The sequence below is a fragment of the Cydia fagiglandana genome, chromosome 15 (assembly GCF_963556715.1).
Source record: "Cydia fagiglandana chromosome 15, ilCydFagi1.1, whole genome shotgun sequence".
In the NCBI taxonomy this organism is placed as follows: domain Eukaryota; kingdom Metazoa; phylum Arthropoda; class Insecta; order Lepidoptera; family Tortricidae; genus Cydia; species Cydia fagiglandana.
Window position 1 is genome coordinate 12,999,759 of NC_085946.1, and position 12,546 is coordinate 13,012,304.

Here is a 12,546-nt window from a genome sequence, read left to right on the forward strand (position 1 = left end):
AACCAGTGTCACTTTTACGTTAGATAGCGTAAGATATCTATTAGATGTGAATTGGATCTAAGTCATATCCTGAGGAAATCGTTCAAGAGTATCTCCAGAATTGCGCAAATGTCAAATTTGACAGGTTAGATCTTAAACATATCGTTATTGTATCTTGGTGATGTCTATAAGATACCTATCTAATAGATGTCTATTTCAAAATCCAAATCGGGCCCAAAATCGTTTGTCTTAGGATAATATGGAAGGGATTGCAACGTGTAGTAAGTGTAGTAACCATTATAATAACCATGCCAAAGTGACCTCCTAAAAGGGACCTAAGGTTTTGGCATACAATTGAATAATCGAAAATTTGCCACTGAAATTTGAACCTATAGTGTAGCAAGTAGAGTTGATTTTGCGTTGTTTGAAAATGGAACGAAACAAAGCAAAAGCAACTCTGTTCCATATGATTATGGTTTCAATTTTATCGAACTGAAGAAGTATAATAAGTAGCACCTTGGGTCTTAGGAGGGTAAGGAATAACAACCTGCAAGCCTAGTGATACAATCACATAAATATCCCGTTTCTAAATCTTTCGTTGAGGACCTTATTGTACCAAGATCATGACGATGTAAAAATACTCCAAGGTAGGATTCATAAAAAAAAATGCCACTAAGTAAGTGTAATTCCACGGAAAATTCTAATGATACCCATTCTAAAACATCATATTTATTTTACTCCTGTCTTTCCTGCGAATCCTGTGTTAATTAGTAGGCAAAGTTGTTTATCATTCAGCTTTGATATAAGCACCTACACAAATACGCTTTCAAAATGAAAAATTATTACAAGTTTACGTATAATCCGACCTAGAAATTATTTATAACCATACACGAGGTGCGCCCACAAAATAAATAGGTTAACATATGAGAGAGGATTCGATCAGAGCATACATACGAGCCTTAAGGGGTATCCAGACGGGACTGACGAAATCAGTTGATTTGGTCAGGAAAATAATTGGTCAGTCTCATCTAGCGTCCACACGTACACAAATTAAATCACCAATTTGCATTCTACTATGAAAATTGACATTTTTGTGTCCGCACCTGCTGATGTGATCAGGAAATCAAATTGGTATTTGCGTCCGCACGGCCCTGTTCGATCCGAGAATTTCATCAGATTGGCAAAATTGTCTCGTTTGGATACAACTTTAACATACCACGCATACGAGTATTTTAACCGGCAGTGTTGCCAACTTGGCATAAATGATGCTAGATCTGGCATATTTTCACTCGCTTAGGCACCAAAATCTTCCATTTAGCATCTGGCATATTTTTTAGCATAATTGATATTATTACACATAATATTATCACTACTTGTAACGCAGAGTCCCTTGTGAATAAATAAGATATTAAATAATAAATTAGTTTTAATTTATTAAGCAAAACAAACACAGACAGTTACGCAGCATGACACTTGACAGAATCTAATTTTCAAAACACGATTTGATATGAAATTATAGAATACCAAATGCGGCCAGTACTCTGGCGCCAAACCTCTTTTGACCATTCTAACACTCCTCCTTAATTTCATACCTCTAGAGATCTAGACCCATGCCTCTTGCACACAACACAAACTTACCCTTCAATAAGGCTTTCGTAAGTACGTCCGCCACCATTCGTTCTGTCTCCAAGTACACTAACTGGATATGCCCGTTCTCAACCGCTTCTCTCACATAGTGGTGGCGCACATCAATGTGCTTTGTGCGTTGATGGTGCACAGGATTCTGCGCGATGGCAACTGCTGACTGGCTATCACTGAAGATAGTTAACTGCTTTTCTTGTTCTCCAGTGATCTCAGCAACAAATCGTTTTATAAATATTGCCTCTCTGGCTGCTTCTGAGATGGCAACATACTCGGCTTCCGCAGTTGAAAGGGCAATCGTTTTCTGTTTTTTGCTCTCCCAGCAAACAGCTCCTCCTTTCCATAGGAAGACCAAACCAGTAAACGATTTCCTATCGTAGGATGTAGCATGGCTAGCATCCGCATAACCGACTAGGCCTTTCATCTTGTCCGACTTTTTGTACTTGAGTCCTTGACTCTTTGTACCCTTTAGGTATCTAAGCACTCGCTTCGCTGCGATCCAGTGCTCGTCAGTATAGCACGTGTTAAATTGGCTTAGATAAGTCACAGTATGTGCTATGTCCGGCCTCGTGCAGACCGCCAGATACATAAGTGACCCTATGAGATTCTGATATGGTATGCCCTCATCAGTTTTGTGTGTTTCTCCTGGCTTCTCAAGCTTTTGTCCAGGCACTGCAGGCATTGATGCGACCTTGCAGTCAACCATACCAAAGGTTTTCAATATTTTATCTACATAACTCTCTTGGTCGATTTTGATCGAAGTATCAGATTGAGTAATCCGAATTCCCAAGATAAATTTCGCACGACCAAGATCCTTCATCTCAAACTTTTTCATGAGATCGGTTTTGACAGAGTTCAGCTCCTTTTTATCATTCCACAAGATAAGGATGTCATCCACATACACTGCGAGTATAGTAATCTTTTTGTTACTAGATTTAATATAAACGCATGGTTCGTTCTTAGACCTCGTAAAACCTAATTGTAGCAACTCATTGTTCAGTTTCGTGTTCCATGCTCTAGGGGCTTGTTTTAACCCGTACAGGGAACGTTTGAGTAAGCATACGTAGTCCGAACTCCCTTCTTCAAAACCTTCTGGTTGCTTCATGTACACAGTTTCAGATAAGTCTCCATTTAGGAATGCCGTTTTGACATCCATCTGGTCAATGTGAAGGCGATAATCAGCTGCCAATGCTAAAAGTGTCCTTAGCGAGCTGTGTCTAACGACCGGGGAGAAGGTTTCGTCATAATCAATGCCATATCTCTGGCTGAAACCGCGAGCCACGAGCCGAGCCTTGTACCTTTTTCTTCCCTCCCCCTCGTCTTTGATTTTAAAGATCCACTTTGAATCAACGACGTTGCATCGCTCTGGTCGTTTGACTAAGACCCATGTCTTATTTTTCTTTATCGCATTCAACTCCTCCTGAATGGCGACTTTCCACTCTTTGCTGTCATCTCTTGACAGTGCTTCACGAATCGTTCTGGGTTCCTGTTCCGATTCTATGGCTTGATACAGTACATGATCCGGAAACTGAGTTGGTTTTCTTGTTCGAAGGGGGTACCTCCGTTCCTGTTCCTCCTCAGGTTCTTCATCGATACTTAAAAATGATCCACAGTCCGACTCGGCCAGATCAGATTCTATGTTTGGCTCATGGTCGACTCTAGGACTGTTGATACCACTTTCCGGTCTTTCCTCTCTAGGAAGGACGTCTTCCACTCTAGGAATTACGACTTCTTCTCTAGGAACCTCATTTTCCACTGCAAGTGGAATTTCTATTTCATCACAGTCATCACACATGTTCTGATGAGGTGTCGCCTTGACGCTTTCTTCAGACATATTAAGTATCTCCTCTGGATCTGTTTCCAAATGCTGATGATGTATTTCACTTTCTAAGAATATCACATCTCTTGCCTTATGCAGTTCGCCTGTAGTGGGGTTCACTAATCTATAAGCTTTTGAGTTGTCACAGAAGCCTATAGAGATCAGTTCTTTACTTTTGGGATCCCACTTTCTCCTTTTTTGTTTGGGGATATGCATAAATGCTTTACACCCGAAGATTTTCACATTGCTGAGGTCACATTTCCGCCGTGACCACTTTTCTTCAGGTGTCATATTCTTCACCGCTAGCGTTGGTGACCTGTTTTTTAAAAAAACGGCATGACGGACTGCTTCTGCCCAAAAACGTTTAGCCAAACCGGAGTCATGCAGCATGCTTCTTGCTTTTTCGCATATCGTCCTGTTTGCCCGCTCGGCGACGCCATTTTGTTCTGGCGTGTAGTCAACTGTCAGTTGATGCTGTATCCCGAACTTTTTCAAGTAGTTGTCCATCTGTTTATTGACAAACTCTGTGCCGTTATCTGTGCGAAGGATCTTCAGTTTCTTCCCACTTTGATTCTCAGCAAACTCTTTAAACTCCATAAATTTTTCAAACACTTCACTTTTTTGTTTTAGAAAATATACAAAAGTTTTTCGAGTGAAATCATCAATAAACGTTAAAAAATATCGGGCCTTACTGACTGAAGGAACCTCCATAGGTCCGCAGACGTCTGAATGTACCAGACCTAGCACCTCAGTGCTTCGCGTCGCTTTATTTTTTTTAATAAAGGGTTGTTTTGTCTGTTTTCCCATGATGCAGGGTATACACTCAAGTTTAGATAAAGTGTTAGGAAAACTTACCCCTGTTGCCATCTTATCTCTGAGTAATTTGAGGTTTTTCATACCAAGATGCCCCATCCTCCGATGCCACTGCATCAGCTGGTCACTTGCAGTTGCAGATGAAAGCGCAGAACCCTGTGAACAGCACTTTATTTTATAAATGCCTCGTTCTTCCACACCTTTCACTACAGCCTTACCTCTAATCTCGCATTCATCACTCTTAAAGATGTCACACCCTTTTTCAGTAAATACCACCACGTGTCCCTTTTTCGCGATAGCATTCACACTCAATAAATTAGAGGCTAATTCAGGGACATAAGTTACATTGCTTATAGTCAAATCTATAGATTCACAAACTACCGTACCTTCACTTTCGCCAAGTACCTCATTACCATTTGCACATGTCACTCTCAAGGGTTTCTTAGAGTCTTTTAAGTTTTTGAACCAAGATTTCCGATGAGACATATTTGAAGACGCTCCCGAGTCTATGATCCAGTCATCTGCGTGTGGATTCATCGCTGTACCAAACGCATAGGCTTGCAGTGCCTCCTTCCTCGTTTTCGGATTCTCTGGACATTCCTGTGCCTTATGAGGTCCTTCACAAATGAAGCATTTGACCTTTCCTTTGGTCTTCCATTTAGGTGCACTCTTGCCCTTATGCTTCTTTGTTAGCAGCGCAGATGTTGGTTGCTTCTCGCTGGAGCCTGCTGCGAAGGTATCTTCCATTTGAAACAGCTTGGTTTTCACATAATCGGTAGTTAAACTAATGTTGCTGTTCTCTATGGCCAACCTCATCGGTTGAAACTCTGGGGTAAGGCCTTGAAGAAGTAAAGCTGCTAGTAGCTCATCATCAATCTCCTTCCCTAAATCTAACAGCTCTTGTGACGTCGCCATGACAGATGTCACATAATCTCGAACCGACGAGAATTGTTCCAGCCTCAAGCTCACTAGCTTTGACAATAGGCGGCAGCGATTGTTCAGACCTTTGTCTTCAAATGCATTCTTTAATGCTTCCCAAGCTTCCTTAGCTGATTTTGCTTTACGGACATGCACTAGACAATGGGGTCGGACCATAAGACAAATCTTTGCACGCGCTCTTTGGTCCCGTTTCGTACCTGAAACGTCGGTGGCTGCAGGAGTAGCACTCGTGTATTCCCACAAATCCTCGTGGACCAAATACAGTTCCATCATAAACTTCCATGTTGCGTAATTGGAATTACCATCCAGTTTTTCTATAGATGGCAAACCACTGATGCTACTACTCGAAGTTGCATTTTCACTCATTTTGCCAACACTATCTTCTAAATTATTCACACTATGGGTATAACGCAGTTATGGTTGCGCGACGGCCCTTAACCTGATATTATTACACATAATATTATCACTACTTGTAACGCAGAGTCCCTTGTGAATAAATAAGATATTAAATAATAAATTAGTTTTAATTTATTAAGCAAAACAAACACAGACAGTTACGCAGCATGACACTTGACAGAATCTAATTTTCAAAACACGATTTGATATGAAATTATAGAATACCAAATGCGGCCAGTACTCTGGCGCCAAACCTCTTTTGACCATTCTAACAATAATTTAGTCTAAGCCGAGTTTGCACCAACTTGGCAGCAACAATATGCGCCATCGCCTTATGTGGTTCATATTTTCTTGACTTTTGTGGACGGATGGACGTCAACGGACTATATAAAGTTGGTCAAGTAGATCCTGTCAGTAGAAAAAGGCGGTAAATTTGAAAAATGTATGTGTTTTAAGTGTCTAATGTCAGATGATATTTTAGCATTTTTTTAGCATAGGTGTTTCCAAAATCTTTGGCATAATTTTGGCATAATCTAGACATCTAGCATTTTTTCAAAATCCGAGTTGGCAACACTGTTAACCGGTAGTTGAACAGGTAGGCTCTGTTTACAAAGTGGCTCTAAGCCGTAATATTATTTGCGAGAATATAGATTTAAATCATCTGATTCTCACATCTGTATAACTTCTGTCGTCAGTCTAATAACATCTTCTGGTCGTTTGAATCCTTCTGCGTTTATGATCTTTTATGAAAATGGGGGAATTCGCAGCATAAAGTCGGCACGTAGCTTCCCCGCGTCTCCCTTTTACACAGATTATACAAATTTTACAGGAGATATGGCAATTTTTAAAGAAATCACTACACCAAAGAGTATATTACCTACCTACACTACACCTTATAAAACAATGTCTCCCGCCGCGTCTGTCTGTTTGTATGTATTTTCGCGATAAACTCGAAAAGTAATGAACGGATTTTCATGCGCGTTTCACCTATCGATACAGAGATTCTTGAGGTTTAGGTGTATGTATATATAAGTTAATAAGGTTTTGTGTAACCCGTGCGAAGCCGGGAGAGGTCGCTAGTAAATAATAAAAGAAATACTTATACCTTTTCAAGAGCAAATAGGTAATCCTGTGCGCCGCCACCCCAAGGTGTGTATCTTAAACAAAAAGGGAAGGAATGGAAATTGGACGCTCTGGAAAACTTCTAAAGGCTGGAAAAGCGATCGGACTGAAGTTCGAGTCTTGCCCAAAGACCACTTTGGAAACCGGAACGCCGGAATTTTTCCATTTTTCCTTTAATATAAAAATTTGTAGTAGGTCTCGCTCATTCTCGATAATAAAGTTTTTACATAAAAGTGCAGTGGCGTAGCGTGAACGGCGTCTAGCCGTGGGCGTAATCGCATCTGCGAGGCCCTTTTCTTTCACTGTGCCCGCAGGGGCATCGCGAGGCCCCTCTTGGGGCGCGAGGCCGTGCGCGACGGCCCACTTCGCCCACGCCTAGCTTACGCCACTGACAATTTGACAAAGTGGCACATCTGAAGTATTTTATGTAATCTATGCCTGTAGGGCGATGGGTTGGGGCAGAGTGTTGTTCGCTGTAAATGTCCAAAGTGATCACAGTTGGAATTAAACTGAAGATCGATTCGCAGTGTAAAGAATGAAGGTGTTTACTTAATAAGGGATGAATTTAAGTTTCTAAAACATTTTTTATTCTTTCTTAGGCTTATAAAAAAACCGGACAAGTGCGAGTCGGACTCGCCTACCCAGGGTTCCGTACTTTTTAGTATTTGTTCTTATAGCGGCAACAGAAATACATCATCTGTGAAAATTTCAACTGTCTAGCTATCACGGTTCGTGAGATACAGCCTGGTGACAGACGGACCGACGGACGGACAGACGGACGGACAGCGGAGTCTTAGTAATAGGGTCCCGTTTTACCCTTTGGGTACGGAACCCTAAAAAGGAAAATGATACTGTTTACATAGGAACATTAAGACCGCGCCACAGAGTAAAATAAATAATAGTACCTACTACCGTACAGAAAGGACACTTCCTACAAAACCGAAGTGTGACTGCGATTCAGGGACGAATCATGCTATCCCTTTCTAATGGATGGCACTATCCCTTTCTAATGGATGGTACTATCCCTTTCAGCTATTTAGGGTTGTCAAATTTCAAGTCAAATCTTATCTGTGGTCTGTGGTAGTGCACGCAAAAGGACGTCAAGTGGTGCCAACCCTAATTGCTCGGAGCAATGCTGAGCCGAACGGAGCCGAGTTTGGCCGAAGTCAGGAGTTTCGCACCCCTGCTTATGCTCAATACTTATTACTCTTTGCTTATGCTCTACGCCGCGCGCTCTAGTTCTATGGAATCGAAACGGATCTACTACGATATTTCGGTTTTCGCGGTAGGCCCTCTGCTTTTTCACTAAAGTGCTAAGGGGTTGTGCACAAATCACGCGAGGTGTTTTCGGCTACTTTTTGACCACCCCTCCCCCTTGGTGATATTTGGTGAGGTTTTTGGCTACCCCCTCTCCCCACACTACCTCACGTGTATTTTTTTGAATTTTTTTTTTCGACCTAATTTTAAGATAAATAGTATTGTATACAGAAAATCTTGTTTATTTTTCTGTTTTCGTTAAATAGACTCGCTATCTTGAAGCACCGAGTGAAGGTTTATGTTTAACGAAACCGAGAAAAAGTATCTACTCATGTGGTTGGTTTTTAGGGTTCCGAAGCCAAATGGCAAAAAACGGAACCCTTATAGATTCGTCATGTCTGTCTGTCTGTCCGTCCGTATGTCACAGCCACTTTTTTTCGAAGCTATAAGAACTATACTGTTGAAATTTGGTAGGTAGATGTATTCTGTGAACGGCATTAAGATTTTCACACAAAAATAGAAAAAAAAACAATCATATTTATTTATTGTAGCGTTGGAACCGTTACAAGCAGATATTTGAAACTACCCCAATATATGTATTATTATATTTGCTATATTAAAATAAAGTTTAGTCAAAAAATAAGTGGTGTCCCCATACAAAAAACTTGTAAGACGCTCGCGGCACCACATAATTATACAAAGAACAGAAGTAAAACCATACAGCGGAAACACAAGAAAAAACATTATATCTCAATACCTGCCTAGTTTTCTTTACAAAAAGTATTGATATCCCACCAAAAACATAAATGTAAAAAAGGAGAGCCAAGTTCAATACAAAAATTATGCTTGGCTGTGGGGCTCGCCGCAAAAAGAATGGAGATCTAAATGAGTGCCACTGCCAAGTTCTATGCAAAATCCAAATATGTATTTATAGGAACAAAATAACATTATAAACAAGTATTAAAACCCTATTTCTTTGCTTTATTGGAGACCTATAACAATTGCTGTTATTTAAAAAAATGTGAGATCTTAAAGTAGGTTAGATTTGACTTGGCCAGTTTTCATTATATCAATAATTTTATATATATTGTAATTCTGATAAAACCTGGCCAAGCCAAATCTAACCTACTTTAAGATCTCACATTTTTTTAAATAACAGCAATTGTTATAGGTCTCCAATAAAGCAAAGAAATAGGGTTTTAATACTTGTTTATAATGTTATTTTGTTCCTATAAATACATATTTGGATTTTGCATAGAACTTGGCAGTGGCACTCATTTAGATCTCCATTCTTTTTGCGGCGAGCCCCACAGCCAAGCATAATTTTTGTATTGAACTTGGCTCTCCTTTTTTACATTTATGTTTTTGGTGGGATATCAATACTTTTTGTAAAGAAAACTAGGCAGGTATTGAGATATAATGTTTTTTCTTGTGTTTCCGCTGTATGGTTTTACTTCTGTTCTTTGTATAATTATGTGGTGCCGCGAGCGTCTTACAAGTTTTTTGTATGGGGACACCACTTATTTTTTGACTAAACTTTATTTTAATATAGCAAATATAATAATACATATATTGGGGTAGTTTCAAATATCTGCTTGTAACGGTTCCAACGCTACAATAAATAAATATGATTGTTTTTTTTTCTATTTTTGTGTCTTAATGCCGTTCACAGAATACATCTACCTACCAAATTTCAACAGTATAGTTCTTATAGCTTCGAAAAAAAGTGGCTGTGACATACGGACGGACAGACAGACAGACATGACGAATCTATAAGGGTTCCGTTTTTTGCCATTTGGCTTCGGAACCCTAAAAACCAACCACATGAGTAGATACTTTTTCTCGGTTTCGTTAAACATAAACCTTCACTCGGTGCTTCAAGATAGCGAGTCTATTTAACGAAAACAGAAAAATAAACAAGATTTTCTGTATACAATACTATTTATCTTAAAATTAGGTCGAAAAAAAAAATTCAAAAAAATACACGTGAGGTAGTGTGGGGAGAGGGGGTAGCCAAAAACCTCACCAAATATCACCAAGGGGGAGGGGTGGTCAAAAAGTAGCCGAAAACACCTCGCGTGATTTGTGCACAACCCCTTAGCACTTTAGTGAAAAAGCAGAGGGCCTACCGCGAAAACCGAAATATCGTAGTAGATCCGTTTCGATTCCATAGAACTAGAGCGCGCGGCGTAGAGCATAAGCATATAGACATGCGCGAAACAGTGCTTCGAAAAGTGATGCTATATCACATCACTTTTCCGAACACGTAATGGTACACTGAGATATCACATCACTCATCACTCGAAACATGACCCGAACGTGAAACAGCGCGCGGGCGCGCGCGAGATGGCCACATTACAGTTATCTCCTCAATTACGCAGCGCATCCACGGCACTCTAGTGATTCTATGGCGTCTCGGATATAATAAATAAATAAATAAACAGCCTATATACAGTATATACACAAATCAAATTTCTACACTCATATGCACTAATCCACAATTAAATTACGGGATAAACAAGTAATAAGTCGTACTTAGCGCCGCGAACCGCGAAAGTCAACCAAACATTTCACAACAATAATAAAAAACAGTTTTGTTTTCGTCAACTTCAAAATCTCAAACAAATTACTCGATTTAGCCGCGTCCTTCTCTTCTTATAAGAAAACATTTTAAACTCTACGCGGACGCATTAGAGTTTTAAATCTATTGCAGATGCAGAAAATCTTATTCGTAAGAATATTAGTGAAATTTGCGACTACTTAAACGCACAGCGGCGATCGGCCGAGCGGACCGATCCGAATTATTCCGAAGATAGCCGAAAGCATCGCAGAGCGAGAGCGACCGAGCGCTGAGATCGAGTGCGAGTGAGATAACAAAGCAATCATGGCATGGCGAACAAACATGACACTATCACAAGTGGCATTACACATTACGCGCTCTGTGAGTAGACTTTAACTGACCATTCATATCGGCGCGTCAACCTAAGTGGAATTGAATCCATTTCGCGCGCTTCGGCCGGTCGTTGGCGTTCGCGTGGTCGCGCGCTCGGCGCTCGGCTCGCGTGATGCGTAATGTTTGAAGTAATGGTTGATTTCTCGGAGTGACGAGTAATGGCATATTACGAGTTCGAGAGATATCTCATTTGTGATATTACGAGCATTACTTACACATGTCTACTGCTTATGCTCAATACTTATTACTCTTTGCTTAATAAGCAAAGAGTAATAAGTATTGAGCATAAGCAGGGGTGCGAAACTCCTGACTTCGGCCAAACTCGGCTCCGTTCGGCTCAGCATTGCTCCGAGCAATTAGGGTTGGCACCACTTGACGTCCTTTTGCGTGCACTACCACAGACCACAGATAAGATTTGACTTGAAATTTGACAACCCTAAATAGCTGAAAGGGATAGTACCATCCATTAGAAAGGGATAGTGCCATCCATTAGAAAGGGATAGCATGATTCGTCCCTGAATCGCAGTCACACTTCGGTTTTGTAGGAAGTGTCCTTTCTGTACGGTAGTAGGTACTATTATTTATTTTACTCTGTGGCGCGGTCTTAATGTTCCTATGTAAACAGTATCATTTTCCTTTTTAGGGTTCCGTACCCAAAGGGTAAAACGGGACCCTATTACTAAGACTCCGCTGTCCGTCCGTCTGTCCGTCCGTCGGTCCGTCTGTCACCAGGCTGTATCTCACGAACCGTGATAGCTAGACAGTTGAAATTTTCACAGATGATGTATTTCTGTTGCCGCTATAAGAACAAATACTAAAAAGTACGGAACCCTGGGTAGGCGAGTCCGACTCGCACTTGTCCGGTTTTTTTATAAGCCTAAGAAAGAATAAAAAATGTTTTAGAAACTTAAATTCATCCCTTATTAAGTAAACACCTTCATTCTTTACACTGCGAATCGATCTTCAGTTTAATTCCAACTGTGATCACTTTGGACATTTACAGCGAACAACACTCTGCCCCAACCCACCGCCCTACAGGCATAGATTACATAAAATACTTCAGATGTGCCACTTTGTCAAATTGTCAGTGGCGTAAGCTAGGCGTGGGCGAAGTGGGCCGTCGCGCACGGCCTCGCGCCCCAAGAGGGGCCTCGCGATGCCCCTGCGGGCACAGTGAAAGAAAAGGGCCTCGCAGATGCGATTACGCCCACGGCTAGACGCCGTTCACGCTACGCCACTGCACTTTTATGTAAAAACTTTATTATCGAGAATGAGCGAGACCTACTACAAATTTTTATATTAAAGGAAAAATGGAAAAATTCCGGCGTTCCGGTTTCCAAAGTGGTCTTTGGGCAAGACTCGAACTTCAGTCCGATCGCTTTTCCAGCCTTTAGAAGTTTTCCAGAGCGTCCAATTTCCATTCCTTCCCTTTTTGTTTAAGATACACACCTTGGGGTGGCGGCGCACAGGATTACCTATTTGCTCTTGAAAAGGTATAAGTATTTCTTTTATTATTTACTAGCGACCTCTCCCGGCTTCGCACGGGTTACACAAAACCTTATTAACTTATATATACATACACCTAAACCTCAAGAATCTCTGTATCGATAGGTGAAACGCGCATGAA

At 40.8% G+C, this 12,546-nt stretch overlaps 1 protein-coding gene across 1 annotated transcript in view; it reads right to left on the reverse strand.

The window, feature by feature from the left end:
* LOC134671419 (V-type proton ATPase subunit D) overlaps positions 1-12,546 on the reverse strand; it is a 354,138-nt gene that overhangs the window by 334,631 nt on the left and 6,961 nt on the right. The window lies entirely within an intron of this gene.